Here is a 21,658-nt window from a genome sequence, read left to right on the forward strand (position 1 = left end):
AACCGCCTTGATTCACCCACTTCATAAGAAGGGAGACAAAACTGATGTTAATAATTACAGAGGAATTTCTCTTCTTCCAGTCACATACAAAATCCTCTCTCAATGTCTTCTGAACCGAGCACAACAGCAACTTGAATGGAAAATTGGCGAATATCAAGCAGGTTTCAGGCCAAATAGATCTTGCCCAGAACAGATTTTAGTCCTCAAACTAATTCTCAGACATCAAAAAATTTACAATAAAAAACTAGTTTGTACCTTTGTAGATTTTAGAAAGGCTTATGACTCAGTGGATCGTGAATCTCTTTTCCAAATTGTGAAAGAACAAGGCCTGGATCGTAAAACCACGGCAATTATCAGAGACACGCTAACTGGTACAAAATCAAAAGTAAAGTTCAGAGGAGAAATTTCAGAATCCTTTGAAATAAAAACAGGCGTGAGGCAAGGTGATGGACTCTCTCCATTGCTATTTAACTGCGTTCTAGAAAAAGTAATACAAGAGTGGTGCGAACGAAAATTGGAGTTCAAAATTGACCAACCAGTGAAATTAGGACGAACAAATATTCGAATAGACTGTTTGGCCTTTGCAGATGACTTGGTTATTCTAACGCAGGACATCCAAATTGCTCAGAAACAAATAGAAATCCTTAAAGAAACAGCAGAAAGAGTAGGTCTCCAAATCTCATTTGAAAAAACACAGTATATGACTAGCAACAAACTGGCACCCAAACTTTTGGAAACTAAGTATGGAAAAATCAAAAGAGTCTCACAATTCAAATATTTAGGTGAAACAATCTCAGAGACTGGTCTAGAAAAAATTGGAAATGAAATTCATTGTCAAAAGATGGAGACAGCTTTTAGACTTACAAAAGACATCTACAACAAAAAATGTCTCTCGAGGTACTCTAAATTGAGACATTACAACACAGTCATAAAACCAGAATGCCTTTATGGGGCTGAAACGCTAATTTTAAACAGAAAAAAGGACATTCAAGAAATCCAAAAAAGAGAAAGAAAAGTAATCAGAAAAATTCTAGGTCCAAAATATACTGAAGAAGGAACATACAGGCTAAGAGCAAATAGTGAAATTCAACAATACACCAGCATATATTCAGATATGAAAAAACGCAGATTAAAATTTTATGGGCATATTAAAAGAATGGATGCTACCAGACTAACTAAACAAGTAGTGGAATTCTACGAAAATCGAAGTAAAGCTAAATTTGAGACAATAAAATGGATTGCTGCTATAAAAGAGGACATGAAAGAGGCAGATATAAAACAAGATGAAATTCAAGACAGAAAATTATTTAGGCAAAAAATTCATGACTGGGTAGTTGGTCAAGCTGAAAAACCAAAGAAAACTGGAACCACATGGTCTGATGAAAGGAAAAGAGCTCATTCCGAGAGAATGAAAACAATTTGGGCAGAGAGAAAGTCTAAAAGAAAATAACTGAATGCCCCGTGATTGTACTTCGCGTGGTCCAGTAGGGCCCAAACGTGTACATATATATATATATATATATATATATATATATATATATATATATATATATATATATATATATATAGCGGTAATTTACGTAAATCTAAAAAAGGCGAAAGTACTGTCCTTTAAAAATATTACTGGACTCTGGTACACCCGATGCAATGTTTATTTGGTTACTAGAGACTAAAATAATTTGCCTACTGAGATGTAATGAACATCTCGATCCCTGTTCACACATCAGAAATGATGTGCAAAAACACAACCAGTTTTTAATCAGCTTTAAAAATGATGTTAACGTTCAGACGAAACAAGGGAGAACATTATTGGCTATTGAATGCCTAAAAAGCGAAATAAACCGTATAAACTGACTGTGACTGCGATCACGAGAACAAATTAGTGGCAAGACTCCTTATGGAGATACTATCACTACATCTAAGGCTCGACAATCAGACGTCATGGAAATAGTAAGGAAGTCGCTAGGTTGTGCGTCAATCGAAAGCTCGTGCATGCCCGAGATTTCCCGATCTCTGACGTAACTGCTGCAACAGTTCCAGACGTGCGCAAACACACCACCACGTAGATTTAACTCAAATCAGTGCTTAAATCCTGTTCTCTTTGCCAAGTCCATTTGGTTTATTCCACTTTGATTCAAATGGCTCTGAGCACTATGGGACTTAACATCTGAGGTCATCAGTCCCCTAGAACTTAGAACTACTTAAACCTAACTAACCTAAGGACATCACACACATCCGTGCCCGAGGCATGATTCGAACCTGCGACCGTAGCGGTCGCGCGGTTCCACACTGAAGCGCCTACAACCGCTGGGTCACAATGGCCAGCTATTCCACTTTATTCTCTGTGTACACCGATGAGCCAAAACATTATGATCAACTGCTTAATAGCTTGTTTGTACGTCTTTGGAAGGAAGTACATTTCTGATTCTGCATATCAGTGATGCGACAATTTGTGGGTTGTTTTTTTGGAGATATGTGGCGTTTCATGTCTACGCACAGGTCATGTAATTCGCGTAAATAACGGGCCGCAGATATGCGTACGCGGTGATTGCTCCCGATAGCGACACATATGGGTTCCAAAGGATTTACATCTTGCGAATTTGATCGCCGAGACATCAACGTGAATGAAATATAATGCTACTCAAGTTCTGTAGCGGTTGTGGCTCCAAGACACGGACAATTATTCTGCTGAAAGATGACATCTCCGTCGGGGAAGACATCAAGCATGATGGGATGCAGGTGGTTCGCAACTGTCAGCGTATTTTCGATTACTACCACAGGTCCCACACAAACGCAGGAGAATGTCTCCTATAGCGCAATACTGCTTCCACCAGCCTGCGTCCGTGGCGCACTGCACGTTTCGAGCCGCCGTTCACCTCGATGGCGGCGTTTGTGGAGACTATCGTCGACCTAGTGTAACAAAAATGTGATTCACCCGAAGAGCCGAAATATTTAAATTGATCGACAGTCTAATCCCGATGGTCAAGTGCCCACTGCAGCAGTAGTTGACGATGTCGTTGGGTCAGCATGTGAACACATAGGACTGGTCTACAGCAGAGCTGCATGTTCAACAATGTACGATAGACGGCCTGCTCTGGAACACTTGTACGGGCACCAGCATTACGCCCTTTTGGCAGAGATCACAGATCACCATTTATTCTTCTTACAGAGCAGACAAGCCTCCGTACCCCATGTTCCGTGAAAAGCTCGTGGACGTCCAACCATTTAGCGCCTAGTGGTAGTTTCACCGTCCTTCTACCTCATTCCGCAGATGCTCACGACGCACGTGAACATCCGACCAGCTTCGCCGTTTGCGAGATACTCGTTCACGGGCTCTGCATAATAATAATCTGCCATTTGTCAAAGTCGCTTATCTCAGAGTATTTCCACATTTGCGGCCCATATCTTCGCTATGGTGATCCCCCATCTGTGTATGCTCCGGTTAGATACTTTTATTATCGCGTCACGTGCTCGATACGCCATCAGGCGGTATCCAAAGTCGCGGCGTGCAGTAGTCATAATGTTTTGGTTTATGAGTGCGTAATCCCTGTGGCAAAGACGAAATCTTTAATTAACGTCATTTGCGGAGTTTCATCATCCAGATGTCTGTAGCAGCAGTTAACTTTATTTAGCTTCTACCGAAAATTCCGCACTTACACTAGTGGTCGAAAGTATTTATACATGAAATAAGTTAGAGGACAGTCATTTTGAGATGACTAACGGTTGTGTTTCACGTCGCGAAACTTACAAAGATAAATTTAATTCACAAAACTCTACAGCTATGGCTGGGTTGACGACGGAAAGTTTCTGCCTTTTATAAAAGGGTGAGTAATATTTTTTTCAAACACTAACACTGATACAATAATCCTTATCCATGTTACATTTCCGATATTTGCAGGAAGATTAAAATACACGTGGTAGAAGTAATGTTTGCAGTAGTACTGACTAGTTGCAATGTACGGTCTTCTGTGGCAGAACACTGTTTAATCTATTAACAGAAAAATCAACACTCATTATATATTGTAACGTGTTGTTGTTGTGGTCTTCAGTCCTGAGACTGGTTTGATGCAGCTCTCCATGCTACTCTATCCTGTGCAAGCTTCTTCATCTCCCAGTACCTACTGCAACCTACATCCTTCTGAATCTGCTTAGTGTATTGATCTCTTGGTCTCCCTCTACGATTTTTACCCTCCACGCTGCCCTCCAATGCTAAATTTGTGATCCCCTGATGCCTCAAAACATGTCCTACCAACCGATCCCTTCTTCTAGTCAAGTTGTGCCACAAACTTCTCTTCTCCCCAATCCTATTCAGTACCTCCTCATTAGTTACGTGATCTACCCACCTTATCTTCAGCATTCTTCTGTAGCACCACATTTCGAAAGCTTCTATTCTCTTCTTGTCCAAACTGGTTATCGTCCATGTTTCACTTCCATACATGGCTACACTCCATACAAATACTTTCAGAAACGACTTCCTGACACTTAAATCTATACTCGATGTTAACAAATTTCTCTTCTTCAGAAACGATTTCCTTGCCATTGCCAGTCTACATTTTATATCCTCTCTACTTCGACCATCATCAGTTATTTTACTCCCTAAATAGCAAAACTCCTTTACTACTTTAAGTGTCTCATTTCCTAATCTAATCCCCTCAGCATCACCCGATTTAATTTGACTACATTCCATTATCCTCGTTTTGCTTTTGTTGATGTTCATCTTATATCCTCCTTTCAAGACACTGTCCATTCCGTTCAACTGCTCTTCCAAGTCCTTTGCTGTCTCTGACAGAATTACAATGTCATCGGCGAACCTCAAAGTTTTTACTTCTTCTCCATGAATTTTAATACCTACTCCGAATTTTTCTTTTGTTTCCTTTACTGCTTGCTCAATATACAGATTGAATAACATCGGGGAGAGGCTACAACCCTGTCTTACTCCCTTCCCAACCACTGCTTCCCTTTCATGTCCCTAGACTCTTATAACTGCCATCTGGTTTCTGTACAAATTGTAAATAGCCTTTCGCTCCCTGTATTTTACCCCTGCCACCTTCAGAATTTGAAAGAGAGTATTCCAGTTAACGTTGTCAAAAGCTTTCTCTAAGTCTACAAATGCTAGAAACGTAGGTTTGCCTTTTCTTAATCTTTCTTCTAAGATAAGTCGTAAGGTTAGTATTGCCTCACGTGTTCCATATCTTTTCAAAACAGATAGAGATGGATCGTTGGAGGAGTAATTATTCGATTTGGAATACCACCCAGAGAATAATTTTAAAGACGGGGTGCTTATAATTAAGTGCAGCTACTGCCGAAGATCCGGCGTGGGCTGTAATTATAGTGCGGCACTGAATGTTAGTAGATATGCTAATGCGTTAACGCAGAACCGGTTTATGCTGGAAAAAATAGTTCTAATTTTGGCCATCAGGTGAAAAAGGGTGTTGTACACCGTTTGAATGTATTCAGGGCTGTATTTGTATGACGGTATGACTTCCACGCTCTCATTTGAAATGTCAAAACGTGAGTGAACATAATTTCTGTCGAGACGACAGACCGTGCGCTGTTACTGAAACTGTTTTATGTGAACGGCGGTAACCACAGTGCTGTATTGAGTGAATGTCGCAGACTGTAAGGTCTGAGGAGAAGCCTGATGTCATTAAATGGTTTAGAGAACATAATAATGAAATTGGAAAACACGTGTGAGCTTGGCGTGGGACGTAGATGAGGAGGCCGTCCTATCCTCGTGGAAATTATTGACGAGGTTGCTGTTGGTGTAACTGACAGTGCAGCCGATGCTGCGGCTAGTGCTAGTGCTCCTGCACAATTACGAAAATTGTCCATCCCGTGGTCAACGGTACGGAAAGTTCTGCGGTGTGTTTTACGTTGGTACCCGTAAAAGATCCAGACGGTGCTGCAACCTCATGATCCGCAGCAATGTTGTGAGTTTGCTCTTCGGTTTTAGGCACGGATCGCAGTTGATTACATGTGGCCGTGCAGTATTCTGTGGAGAGATGAGGCACATTTTACACCACAGGGTGCAGTGAATACACAGAACTGCCGAATTTGGGGTACTTTTTAAGTGCGTGTTGTGCACGAAGAGCCACTTCGCTCCCCGTATACGACTGTGTGATGTGGATTCACAAGCACCTATATTCTCTTTCAGTTCTTCTTTGACGAAGATACACCCAGCTTTGGCGTATACTTTAATGTCCAGTGCTTATTTAATACTTCTGTAATCGTAGGAGCACTACATTACTTTCATTCACTTAAGAACATCTTATTGCATGCAACTAAGAGACATCTTACTGGATGAAACGAATCTAAACTTCACTAATCGGTCCAGAAATCTATGAGTTGCTGGCCGACGAATGTGCCACCCTCTGCACTGGGGTCACTGGACATTACTGGTTAGCATACCGCTCTCCACGCTGATAACATTAGCTTTCTCAAACTGGAGTCTCTATCTTCCTAAACTAACTCCGTTCGAACAGGTTTCGGAATGCCCAGTGGTACCGACCGGCCGCCTCATCCTCAACCGTGATGCGTCACTGGACGCGGATATGGAGGGGCATGTGGTCAGCACACCGCTCTCCCGGCCATTGACAGCTTTCGTGACCAGAACCGCTACTTTTCAATCAAGTAGCTCATCAGTGTGCCTCACAAGGGCTGAGTGCATCCCGCTCGGCAACAGCGTTCGGCAGACCCGGACGTTCACCCGACAGCGCTTAACTTCGGTGATCTGATGGGAACCGGTGTTACCACTGTGGCAAAGTCGTTGGCGTAACTACCATCCAGAAACTGTAAAATTCGACATTATACAATACTGATCAAACAAGAAGTTCTGTACACATCAGAGAGGCATACGCAACACCTGAAAAAAGGCTAATGAAAGAACGCAAAATTATGTGAAAAGTATTAGGCCCAAGAAAGTAATATGAAATATGTCGCCCAAAACCCCATTGTGGAAGTCTATAAGCAAATTCCTAAAATCACAGCTATAGCCCGTATGCGAAGAATCCAGCTCGTGGGGCACACAGAAACAATGGACCTAAACACATATAAACCCATCCGATTAACATATTCTTCAAAAGCAAAATTACTAGACACAACTGACACAAACAAACAGAAAAAGACCTTATGAATTAGTATCAACAAATTTACAGGACGCGATGCATTCAGGAATGTTACGCAAACACAACGATCCGAAGTAAAAGAGGGAAGGTCAAAACAACAAACAGTGACGGAGCAGATGAAACATATTCGTTATGCATGTGAAGCTGTATGACACCATTTTAGACAAAGCCAAACAAGTGTTAAATCCACGTGGTACTAAGCGGAAAGGAAGAAGAATGTAAAGTAATGAGATGTGAAAAAAAAGCCAAAGGGAGCATGGAATTTTAATAGCTAGAGTGCTCCAAGCACTGAAAGGCATGCGTTAAAAGAACGATCATCCAAAGGAGAGACTTGGCTAATGTTTTGATACCACATCTCTTCTAGGAACATGAAATCCTCTCAAGCCCGATTAAAGCGTCAAACGAATGTTTCTTCGATTGAATTTTTATATAGTGGTATAAATCTCTCTTGCAAAGCTGCGCCAAGAGTTCTCGGCGAAGTTGCGTTCACATTCTTCTTTTTCCATCTCTTTTCCACCAGCGATAGCCTTCTCTCCTATCTGTTTTAATCAAGGAGAGAAATTGTTAGGGAGGCGGTATCTGTTAGAATTTCACTTCATTAACGGCCCCAGCCCACCAAATTTGTAAGCGGACTCCCCAGTGTCAGGCCGTCGCCAGAACGCGCTCGCCGCGCCATCTGCTAGGAACGAGTAGAACTGGCAGCGCCGCTCACGCCGCGTGGCCGACCTAGCAACCTCTTGCTTAATGTAAGCCCAGATTCTCATAAGCCGATAATGGAACTTCTCGCTGTTTGTTTATTGTGTTGCTCTCGGGTAAATTATGCCCCTGGGTGCGAAAGCGGCTAAAGTGGGAAGCGTTTTGTGTAGAAGGTACAGTGACTTTGTAATCCGCTCACCTCTCAACGTCGATAGCGTCAAGACTTGTGATGTCAAAAGGGATAAAATAACTCTAGCTTCACTGCAATTAAATGTAATTGAAACAGATGTTTCCATTTATCCGGATTTCATAAAAAATTGTAAAAATGAAACGTCAGCACCATCCAATTTCCTACAAAAAATTGTCTTTGCAATGTAAGTGAGACTTATACATAGGAACAAAAAAATGTCGTTTGTAAATTCTGGTCTGATGTTAAGAAAATTACCGCACTGTGGGGGGGGGGGGGGGGGAGTTCAATTCTACTTTAGAACGAATAAAGCGTCCCGTTTTAGTTTAATTTGCAGTTTGCATTTTTACAACTGCAGGTGGTTCAGAATGATGGAATTAGTTTATTCTGCGTAGTTTCAATATAATTGAATCACAGAATCATTATTGAGGGTATTTCTACTTACAGATACAACCTTTCAGAATACAAAAGCGTGATATAAGAATTATATTTTATAACATTCCTGCAGAAAGTCTCACAAATAACCTTGTGTTTAGAGAACTGTTCCGAAATATACGTGATGATTCAAAAACAAGGACCCACTTTAATACCTTTGTATTTCATTAACTATAAATGGTATAAGAATGATGTAACTTACATTCGATAATAATTACATGTTGGGCCACAGAAGATGAAGAATTTGGTTCAAATGGTTCAAATGGCTCTGAGCACTATGGGACTTAACATCTGTGCTCATCAGTCCCCTAGAACTTAGAACTACTTAAACCTGACTACCCTAAGGACATCACACACATCCATGCCCGAGGCAGGATTCGAACCTGCGACCGTAGCAGTCCCGCGGTTCCGGACTGAGCGCCTAGAACCGCGAGACCACCGCGGCCGGCGATGAAGAATTTCTCGCGCCCTTGTGTTCAACACAATTGTGTTATAGTTTTTTTAGTGCCCGATGTTATCAGCGAACGTTGTGAACCAACAACTGCGTATCTATTTTTTTCTGTCTGCTGTACACCACTTTTTTTTAAATTCCACCCAGGATGGATGTAGAACAATGAGACTGGAATGAATATAGTTTTTCTGGAATGACTGCAACCAGTCACTTGATTACAGTCACTATTGAAAAACTAAATTCTTTTGCCGTCACTAATAAGAACGCAGTAATTTTCCCAATCGCGATACATATATAGTCAAGGTTTCACACTATCGCATGTTCAACAACAAAAATTTACGTGTCGCAACTGTTCGTCAAAAGAAAATCAATAAAATTATATTGAAAAGTTATTTAGATTAAAGTACTACGAAATTAGAAGAGAATGGGCAAGCTAGAGAATTCCTACGCTAGGACGAAATGCTGGCTGCTAAGCATTGTGACGAAATAATTGCCCGAGTCTGTGTATCTCCTCAAGGGATACAGAACGATGAAAGGAGGGCGTCATTTCAAGTACAGACAATGAAGAATTTGTAATTTCCAGGCTGCAGACATTAATTGCTGCTGCGCCAACGCCAGGAATCTAGTAGCGATGGATCACGCTCTGCCAGCCAAATTAGATTTTAATTTTTTGTCGGAGATTAGAACTACTAACTTAAAACTTCTTAAAAGATTAATACAATTAACTTACAATGTAGAACTGTATTAGCATTGTGATTTTGGTCCCGACAGGTGTCCCCTTATCTCTTTTATGTTGATAGTTGCTAATTGAAAGCACTGTGAGAGACAATCAGTTAATTAACTGAACAGCAATAATCTTTATTATTTATGAGAAGGTGAATTACACGATGAAACAGACTTTATATAACATAGGGGAGCGTGTTGTATCTTTGGAACACTATTCAGTTTTCTGCCTCTAGTCTGTAATAGAAGTTCAATACATTTTCTTCTTCGATTCTTACATAATGGCACACACCTTTTGTTTGCTGCAGTCTTTTTCTGAAGTTACAAAAATTGCTACAGAGAAGTAAGGTTTTCCCCAATTGCATAAAAATGTTGTAAGGTACAACATGGTCTTGTACCTAGAAACAAAAATTGAAATTTAAAAGCGTCGCAATAGAAAAAATCTTGTACCCGTATTTAATTGTGTGTCTGGTACATTATTAATTTACTAAACACCAACAACCGGTAAGTGACTACAAATAAAGTAGAAATATTATCAAAAACCAATTACACGTCAAATACTTTCTACATAGAAGTTATTTGAAATTAATACAAAATTTAATTTTCAAGAGAGATAAACTTGTTAAGAAATTATTAAGAAATTAAAGAAATTCAGTTCATTTGCAAATATCACACGTTCCACTTGAAACGTCATATGCAGGGAATTGCGTTTTCTAGGGCTATATCATAAATCTGTATTTTTTTTATTTTCACAACAACATCCCTCTGTTTCATGTTGAAGATCAACAGTTTTCGAATAAAACCTGAATTAAACATTTGCAATTTCTATTTTGCTATAAATATTGTTTATTTTAAGTAATAGACATGAGGATAACTATGTAGAACTAAAATTTTTCGTAGGTTACTTGGCATTTTATGCATCCCTATGCAGTTTCTACAGAGTTCGCCGCTTCCAGTATTTACGGGAATCTAGTAAGACGCTGATTGCACACGTAAAGAAAGTAGTCGTTATAACGCCCGATAGGTATGCAACAAACCGAATTTACAGGTAACACGGGTACGACCTCAACTAAGCAAGGCTACTAGGAAAACCACCGCAATCTACGCTTACTTAGGATAGTCCACGGTAGGATACAGTAATTTTACAACTATAACAGTGGCACGTATTTGACTCACAGTCTTCACGTATTCTCTCTACCGCCCAGCCTCATTATAACAGCAGCAGGGACTGGGCCCTATTGCTATGGTAAACATACGCGCGCTCAGTGTCCGTATAGAGAGACGCACTGCGCGCATTGTAGTAAACAATGACAAGTGGCATGGTGTCGCACAGATAATGCCACAGCAGTGTGAACACGTTGCAGTCACAGGTGATCCCTATTACAGAGCGACAGAAAAAGTTGATACAGATTCACCAAACATCAAATTATGATACAAACGAGGAAACATATGCTCAGACTGGTCCTTCGTCCCTTAAGTCGTCATCACAAAGGTTACAATCATAAAGCAAGCGCTGCACACTTTCGCGTGGTAAATGTATATGCCCTAGTAACGGCACTATTCAAAAAGGTCAGCCATCCAATTAATTTCTTAGTTATTCCATCACATCAGGCACATTTTTTTTTTTTTTTTGTGATGGACACTTTTTCATCTTTTAGTTTTACCAGTAGATGACATCAGCACTGTATCAGAATTTGTTCCATTTGACCATCTTGATTCACTACGAACCGAATTTCAGACCTATTTTCACCTGGAATAGGGAGCAAAAATAATTAGGCAGCTCATATTCAGGTAAAGCCTTCTGCAGGCCCCATCACTCGCGTCACATCCAGACAATGGGCGATACATCGGGTAGTGTTAAGAAAACCAGATGGCTCTCTGTGTGTTTGTGGAAAGTTTATATCAACTATACATGTACCAACAATCAGAGATCGACGTCTCTTTCATATGAAGATCAGAAGACCTCATGACGAGACTATCAGGTAGACAGTACTTCTCCAGATTGATGTCTGAAGCTTCGTTACAATTGTCTCTAGACGAACAGTTCCGCCAACTCATGGCCATTAATATTCCGTTTGGATTAGACAGGTACAACAGGCTGCGTTTCGGTACTGATAGTGCGCCAGCAACTTTCCACGTTTCTTGGAGCAGCTGATTCAAAACATTCGGAACACAGTCAGTTATCTGAGCGATATATTAGTAAGTGGTGCCATAACAGAACTTCTTGCGAACTTACGTCTATTGTTCAGGAGACTACAACAAAATGGACTAAAGTGCAGCCTACAAAAGAGTGGATTCTTGCATAAATAGGTGAAGTAATTAGGCCACATATTGAGCCATAAATTACGTCAGCCGACTCATCACCATGTGGTAGTTACAGGAAAAAATATTAAGAGCCTACAAACTTAAAAGAACTTCAGCAATTTCTTGTCAAAGTGAATTATCGCTAGTTTCCTTAACAATAACCGCAATATAGTTGCAAAATTTGAATGGTCATAATAGTGTCAGGAGACTTCTCAAAAGTTAAAAAAAAATTCTAATTCGCTCCTTCTTTGGTGACCTATGAAACATGAAAACATCTTCTTCTGGCAACCATCGCGTCTCGACATCGTGGTCATTATTTCTCAGAATAGAGATGATTGGCGTGAACTTCCTACTGCATATGCGTCTAAACGCTCAGTTCAGCCCAGATCAATTACTCGCAAATCGAAATTAAGCACTGGCTGTAATATTTTGCACCTAAGAATTCCATACATTTCTTTTTCCCTCATAATGGAACAGTAATTATTAAGGCCCTTGTCTGGTTCTAAGAACTGCCTTCCATATAATATGGCACAACACCTACAACGCAGGGCCCTCTTCCTCAGCGCTGGCCGGGTTGGCCGTGCGGTTCTAGGCGCTACAGTCTGGAACCGCGTGACCACTACGGTCGCCGGTTCGAATCCTGCCTCTGGCATGGATGTGTGTGATGTCCTTAGGTTAGTTAGGTTTAAGTAGTTCTAAGTTCTAGGGGTCTGATGACCTTAGAAGTTAAGTCCCATAGTGCTCAGAGCCATTTGAACCATTTTTTCTTCCTCAACTATTACAATTATTAAACTCAGCGTCGGCCGATAGCACAACATGCCAACGTTGATGTCCATTCTGAATACCTAAGTGACTAGACCCCGCATTTGAGTGTCGGAAAACACTATGCTTCCGAAGAGATGACCATACAAAACCACCTATGAGGGTTTCCTATCATTGTATCCGTAACTCCGAACGGTTCGGCTGACAACCCCACCATGAAACAAGTTATGAAATACGTTCACCAAGTTTGGTCGGATTGCTCCACACCACACTGCCTTCCAGAAATCCACACATACTTTCCCCTAAATAAGAAGATCCAGGGGATCTGATGCTGACATCAGATGGCGACTACCGGACGATCATCCCACCGCCGCTGCGTCAGCCTATCAGAAACCTCCTGCTCACTGACCACTGTTGTCCACCCCCGGTAGCTGAGTGGTCTGCGCGACAGGATGTCAATCCTAAATTCCTGGGTTCGATTCCCGGCTGGGTCGGAGATTTTCTACGCTCAGGGACTGGGTGTTGTGTTGTCCTAATCATCATTTCATCCCCATCGACGCGCAAGCCGCCGAAGTGGCGTCAAATCGAAAGACTTGCACCCGGCGAACGGTCTACCCAACCGGAGGCCATAGACACACTGAGCACTGTGGGACGAAACCGATAAAGGCAACCGCAATGCAGCACGCCTGCTGGCCTTTCATCATGCAGGACATCGCGTGGATACCTCACTCCTGCGACACCTCCATTTCAATCCAGTCAGCATAGCCTCAACGACGGCCGGCCGCGGTGGTCTCGCGGTTAAGGCGCTCAGTCCGGAACCGCGCGACTGCTACGGTCGCAGGTTCGAATCCTACCTCGGGCATGGATGTGTGTGATGTCCTTACGTTAGTTAGGTTTAAGTAGTTCTAAGTTCTAGGGGACTGGTGACCACAGATGTTAAGTCTCATAGTGCTCAGAGCCATTTCAACCATTTGAACAGCCTCAACGGTTCCACGCCTGGCCAACGCAGCAGCACCCAAGAGAGCGCGTGCTAGTGGACTTCGTCGGCTACTTCCTCAAGGAGATGTGGCTCATCGTCACTCATTTTCTAAGCATTCTCATGTCGTTCGAATGTCTCATACCAGAAAAAGGGAGACAATAAGCGCCTTGCAGAAAATATTCGTCTTTGGCGGGGATTTAGAAACAATCAAGGACGACATAACGTACCAGACAACGAGCCGTTACATCCAGCCTCCAAGGGTGAAGCTGACCGATTCGTTCGCAGATGTGGAAAATGCTATCAGCCACATGCTAGACCGATGTCCTGACCCACATCTTGGCCTCCTACAGGGCCACACTGACAGAGGGGAGCACTTTGGCGGAATTGCTGCAAGAGCGCCGACAGCGGACCCTGTGCGACATCCTGGGGCCTAGCCTACAACACGCCCACGCCAGCCCTACAGTTACTTGCTGTGCACAGAGATTTGCACTCGCACCTTCACAAAGGTCCAAGGATGAATACCATACGTCTTCAGAGCAGCCAGGGGGGCGACAAATGTTCACAGTGGTGGATCCTGAAGCCGCCATGCTGGAATGATACGCCAACTAGCTGCACCCACACTTGGTGGTTTCCATCTCGAGATAACCACTACTTTCTCTAGAGCCAGATTAGTACTACCTGGGATGTCTAGCAGACCCACATCCTCAGGCCAGCGCACTTGGAGCTGGCCCTTTTCTTCCTCCAACGTCATAAACTTCCAGCACGGTCCCCGAGACTGGTATTCCACTTCCAGCCGACGCCAGCGGTACTGTACCCACCCTGCAAAGGACATGAAACATTAGCTTGTTTTCCCACCCTTACCTCCCCTCTACTTGCACTGCAATCACGATATCGACAGGAACATTCCGCCCCTATTTGTCAATTGAAGGGGGGGGGGGGGATGCTACATCCTGGAAATGGAAAAAAGAACACATTGACACCGGTGTGTCAGACCCACCATACTTGCTCCGGACACTGCGAGAGGGCTGTACAAGCAATGATCACACGCACGGCACAGCGGACACACCAGGAACCGCGGTGTTGGCCGTCGAATGGCGCTAGCTGCGCAGCATTTGTGCACCGCCGCCGTCAGTGTCAGCCAGTTTGCCGTGGCATACGGAGCTCCATCGCAGTCTTTAACACTGGTAGCATGCCGCGACAGCGTGGACGTGAACCGTATGTGCAGTTGACGGACTTTGAGCGAGGGCGTATAGTGGGCATGCGGGAGGCCGGGTGGACGTACCGCCGAATTGCTCAACACGTGGGGCGTGAGGTCTCCACAGTACATCGATGTTGTCGCCAGTGGTCGGCGGAAGGTGCACGTGCCCGTCGACCTGGGACCGGACCGCAGCGACGCACGGATGCACGCCAAGACCGTAGGATCCTACGCAGTGTCGTAGGGGACCGCACCGCCACTTCCCAGCAAATTAGGGACACTGTTGCTCCTGGGGTATCGGCGAGGACCATTCGCAACCGTCTCCATGAAGCTGGGCTACGGTCCCGCACACCGTTAGGCCGTCTTCCGCTCACGCCCCAACATCGTGCAGCCCGCCTCCAGTGGTGTCGCGACAGGCGTGAATGGAGGGACGAATGGAGACGTGTCGTCTTCAGCGATGAGAGTCGCTTCTGCCTTGGTGCCAATGATGGTCGTATGCGTGTTTGGCACCGTGCAGGTGAGCGCCAAAATCAGGACTGCATACGACCGAGGCACACAGGGCCAACACCCGGCGTCATGGTGTGGGGAGCGATCTCCTACACTGGCCGTACACCACTGGTGATCGTCGAGGGGACACTGAATAGTGCACGGTACATCCAAACCGTCATCGAACCCATCGTTCTACCATTCCTGGACCGGCAAGGGAACTTGCTGTTCCAACAGGACAATGCACGTCCGCATGTATCCCGTGCCACCCAACGTGCTCTAGAAGGTGTAAGTCAACTACCCTGGCCAGCAAGATCTCCGGATCTGTCCCCCATTGAGCATGTTTGGGACTGGATGAAGCGTCGTCTCACGCGGTCTGCACGTCCAGCACGAACGCTGGTCCAACTGAGGCGCCAGGTGGAAATGGCATGGCAAGCCGTTCCACAGGACTACATCCAGCATCTCTACGATCGTCTCCATGGGAGAATAGCAGCCTACATTGCTGCGAAAGGTGGATATACACTGTACTAGTGCCGACGTTGTGCATGCTCTGTTGCCTGTGTCTATGTGCCTGTGGTTCTGTCAGTGTGATCATGTGATGTATCTGACCCCAGGAATGTGTCAATAAAGTTTCCCCTTCCTGGGACAATGAATTCACGGTGTTCTTATTTCAATTTCCAGGAGTGTATATCTCTGTCATCCTTCAACGAAGAACCCTGTGATGTCCGCTGTCAACGACTCTTCTAGCGCCTGGTAAGAGGCGCAAGGGGACCATCACATGGTCCTGTCTGCGGACCCCAGGCCCGGAGAGAAGACACAGCTCCGGGGCCGTTGCAAGATATTTCTAATCGTGCTGTGCGAATGTCTCTAAGTCGACTACACCGTAATTTCGTGGTCTGACTAAACATTGGATTTCAACTGGACTACCTATTGGATTGCTGTTCTAAGGGTTACTGATCGATTCGCATGACACTGGACTATCTGGATTATTCTTTTGGTGTGTTCTACAATTTACTACGACGTGGCATGCACTGGAATTGTGAACTATCGACTAATTATAGTGTATCAAAATTTTCTGTGTAATAAAAAGTGTGTTGCACCGAAGCAGGTGTAATAATATTTTGAAGATGCTACGCATGCCATTACGCAACCAACAAAATCCAAGTCCTTTGCAGTCTCTCACAGAATGTAAATATCATCGGTAAACATCAGAGTCGTTATTTCTTCTCCCGGTACTTTAATTTCCTTTCCAATTTTATCGTTAGTTTCATTTATAGAGAGTGATTAGAACACTTAGTCTCGCTCAGCTATCAACCAGTGCTTCCCCTTCATGTCCTTCCATTCTTATAATAGTAGTTTGGTTTCTATTTTGCTCCCTATATTTTTTCCCTGCTACCGTCAAAATTACAAATAGCCCTGTCAACATTGTAAAAACCTTTCTCATAATCTACCGGTTCTATTAAACGATGCTTTGAGTTTCTTTAACCTATTTTCGAAGAGAAGTCACGGGGCAGTATTGCCTCACATGTTCCTAAATTTCTCCTGTCAACATAGCTATTTTTACATCTGCATCTACATACATACTCCGCAAGTCATCCTATGGAGCATCGTAGAGGGGCATCCTGTACCACTACCTGTCCTTTTCTTTCATGTTGACACGCTAATAGAGCTGGGGAAAACCGACTATCTATATACCTCCATACGAGACCTAATTTCCCTTATCTTATCTTCGTATTCCTTATGCTGGCAGTAGAATCGATCTGTGGTCAGCCTCAAATACCAGTTCCCTAACTATTCTAAATAACATTTCGCGAAAAGAACTTCGGTAGCCCCCCAGAGGTTCACATTTAAGTTCATGAAGTATCTCCATTATACCCACGTGTTGACTGAACCTCCCTGCAAGAAATGTACCAGCATACTTCTGAAATTGCTTCGATATCATCCTTTAATCTGACCTAGCGAGTATCCAAAACACTGGAGCAGTACTCAAGGATGGGTCCTACTAGTAGTGTTCTATACGCGAGCCATTCGCCTTCCCTACTACCGGTCTTATCGTGCTCGTTCCATTTCATATCGCTTTGCAACGTTACGCCTAAATATTCAATCGATGTCACTGCGTCAAGCGGCACACTACTAATGCTGTATTCGAACATTATGGGACTATTTTTCCTACTCATCAGCATTAATTTACATTCTACTACTTGTAGAACAGGCTGCAGTTGATCATACCAAGTGGTAATTTTGTCTAAGTCATCTGGTTCCTCCCACAATCACTCAGCGACGAACCTTCCCGTACACCTCAGCGTCATCAGGAAACAACCGCAGATTGCTGCTCCACGATCGTACCACCACATTTCAAATGGTTCAAATGGCTCTGAGCACTATGGGACTTAACTTCTGAGGTCATCAGTCCCCTAGAACTTAGAACTACTTAAACGTAACTTAACATAAGGACATCACACACATCCATGCCCGAGGCAGGATTCGAACCTGCGACCGATGCGGTCGCACGGTTCCAGACTATAGCGCCTAGAACCGCTCGTCCACACCGGCCGCCGCACCACCACATTTCTCTGGGGCACTCCTGACGATACCTTTGTCTCTGATGAATACTCGCCGTCGGGGACAACTTACTGTGTTCTATCAGTTACGAAGTCTTCGAGCCACTCACATGTTTGAGTAAGTGTTTTCCTTGATTTTATATGAGAATCTGATCACGAAAGTTTTTGCAGATATTTTTGATGCAAATCATTCAATTTTCTTACATTTCTTTCTACAGTACAGCGCACTACTTAGACCATTACCTATTTATTGGCACGCACCTCGGTCAACCTCTGTTTTGCAAGCAGCCGAAGCGTTTCAATATCGTTGAGAAATACATTCCGTTACATATTGCCGACGCAATTTCTACTGACAAACGACCGCAGCAGATAATTAGCTGTTCCTGCTTTCTCTTAGATCGAGTCGTAGCGTCCGAACGAGGGATCACACTCCCAAACACGTGACAACGCCGGTTAGCATACTCACGTAGTTGATTATGTATTCTGTACACGGCGCATGCAACGCGCCCGTATGAATAGGGACACACAAGACAAAACACTGCCGTCCTCTTGTTGGCTGAGGTCGGGAACTTTACCGGCATCAGTGAAGCCATGTAAGGACAGTGTCTTTGCTTATTTCTGGAAATTTCTTTTTGAGCTGAACTCTGAGGTTCGGCTCGCAGGTAGTTACTGAACAGAAAATTCCTTTATCGCGTTGATAATTTAATTTAAATTCTGATAGTACAGTTGCGAATGTGTTTAGTCAGTTAATAATATACGTCAAATTTTACATAATCAAATATTAACTATTGAAATTTAATGCAAATGATGATTCATTCTGCTACACTGATGAGACGTAATTAATACTTGCGATATATGTGAGTCTGAATTCGTAACATAACCAATGTGTTTTCGCTCTTCCATGCGAATTTCATTAAAAATAATCATTAGCATAATCATCTAATTGCAAAAGGTACTGAAAGTAGTACATCTGTATATAATAAAGTGGAAGTGCTAAATACATTTTCGGTACATGAACTGAAAAATTATACGAGAGGTGTTCCATAAGTAAAGCAACATTTTTTTCTGAAAGCAGTTTGTTTTTATTCAGGATTCCAATATACCATATTATTCCCCACTCTTCTGGATACAAACTCCTATTTTTCCACTTCTCCGTTCAGTGCGACGGCCTTACGCCACCTTATTGGTAGATTTTGTATGCCAGCATGATACCACTCTATTGGTCGTCGTCGAGCCAACGACTTGCTGCATCAACAATCTCCCCATCCCGTCATCTTCGTACTCCTTCCCACGGAGTGCATCCTTCACTAGGCCAAACTGATGAAAGTCGGAAGGTGCGAGATCCGGGCTGTAGGGTGGATAAAGAGGAAAAGTCAAATGAAGTTTTGTGAGCTCTTTGTAGACGCCCAGACTTGTGTGAGGCCTTCTTTTGTTACGGAGAAGGAAAACTTCGTTTGCACTGTTTGATTGTGATCCGTCGATCAGCTCGAATGAGAGTGTCCGCACGTTCCAACACTACAGGAGTCACAGCTGTATGCGGCCGGCCGGCTAGCTGGAGATAAAGCAGGTTTGCGCAACCTTGTTGCGATTATGACAGACGCCAAGCCCAACGACTCAACGTGCTTTTGTTCACTGCTGGTTCTCCGCAGACGTTCTTCAAGCGCTTATGAATATCTCCGATGCTCTGATTTTCCGCCAAAAGGAACTCAATGAGAGCTCTCTGCTTTGAATGCACCTCCGCTACAGACGCCATTTTGAAGACTACATATAACGCTGCCAACTATCGGAACTTCAGGAAGCTATAGGGGCTGAAGCGAGATTTTTTTCAGACGAAACTGGCCGAGGAAATAATGTGTTGCATTTCTTACTGAAGCCTTCATAGCAAACATCCTTCGTATCAATAAAAAATGATATTTGGCGTTATTTAGAAGTGAAATAGGCTACAGAACACTAAATTAAGCGAGGACGAAAAAAATAAACTTTGTGGGCAAAGTCTGCGAATATTACCCGTTGTTCGTTCTAAGAATGCTATCGATACAACTGATAGTAAAAAGCCTCTCCTGCAAATTTGTTACCACTCTTCTTGAGCCACAGTCAACTATTTAGGCTTGATTTTTCTCATATACCAGGCAACCAGCACTGTATTTCATCCCAAAGATATTTAATGGAGACAGATTCGTAGATTTTCTACAGACTAATCTACATATTTATGCAATGGCCGTTATTCTGTGGTCTGGACGCATTATAAAACTGAAGTAGGAAAGTCCAGTTCCAAGTTATGGCTCAAATACAGTTTACGTGATATTTTTGTTCAACGCTTTTTGTAATACGAGGACGTGATAAAACGTAACGCCTCTGAGCTTCTTACGTGGAAGCCCTTAAAAATACACGTTATTAACGTTTTACACCTTTATTCTTCATGTCTACATATTTATTTCTGAACACAGTCTCCCTGGCGACGAATACATTTCTGCCATGGAGTAACTAGTATGTTGATACTGTCGCTGTAGAATGCTTGACTTTGTTCATAGAGCCACAGCCTTACCTCTGCTTGCACCGCTTCAAGACTATCAGAGTGAAGCCCTCGAAGGTGTTCTTTTAGTTGTGGAAACAGATGAAAATCTGATGCGCCCAAATCGGAACTACACTACTGGACATTAAAATTGCTACACCAAGAAGAAATGCAGATGATAAACGGGTATTCATTGGACAAATATATTATACTAGAACTGACATGTGATTACATTTTCACGCATTTTGGGTGCATAGATCCTGAGAAATCAGTACCCAGAAAAACAACCTCTGGCCGTAATAACGGCCTTGATACGCCTGGGCATTGAATCAAATAGAGCTTGGATGGCATGTACACGTACAGCTGCCCATGCAGCTTCAACACGATACCACAGTTCATCAAGAGTAGTGATTGGCGTATTGTGACTAGCCAGTTGCTCGGCCACCACAGACCACGCATTTTCAATTGGTGAGAGATCTGGAGAATATGCTGGCGAGGGCAACAGTCGAACATTTTCTGTATCCAGATAGGCCCGTACAGGACCTGCAACATGCGGTCGTGCATTATCCTGCTGAAATGTAGGGTTCCGCAGTGATCGAATGGAGGGCAGAGCCACGGGTCGTAACACATCTGAAATGTAACGTCCACTGTTCAAAGTGCCGTCAGTGCGAACAAGAGGTGACCGATACGTGTAACCAATGGCACCCCATACCATCACGCCGGGTGATACGCCAGTATGGCGATGACGAACACACGCTTCCGAGAAAATCGCAAGAGAAGTTTTACGCGTCTATTATGTAACTGATGTATCTGTGAGAAGATGCTGCCTGTAAGAAGCAATTGTGGTCAAATATACAATATAAAGAAAAATGAAAGTACATGGACGTCGCGAGAGGCCTTCTCCGCCCGACAGTGATCCCCTGCCAGAAGGTTCCCTCACTGAAAGCACTGGCGGTGCATTTCACCAGTACAGTTCGCCGAGCTGCAACAGCAACATATCGCCGGCTACTACAACGGACACGTGCGCTGCTCCGTGACAGCAGATTCCGAAACATGGATATGATTCTCCGGACGCGTTACGTCAACACTTACCTCGCGTCAAATCTAATTATTTTGTACACATTCTTCCCCTATCGGTCACTATGGACCACAGTTTCCAGGCGGCGTAAGGACATTTTGTGAGCAGAGGTCACATACCACGTGTAGAAGTATGCAACCGGAATTTGGTTGCAAAAATTACACG

This window comes from Schistocerca nitens, chromosome 2, assembly GCF_023898315.1.
Source record: "Schistocerca nitens isolate TAMUIC-IGC-003100 chromosome 2, iqSchNite1.1, whole genome shotgun sequence".
NCBI lineage: Eukaryota > Metazoa > Arthropoda > Insecta > Orthoptera > Acrididae > Schistocerca > Schistocerca nitens.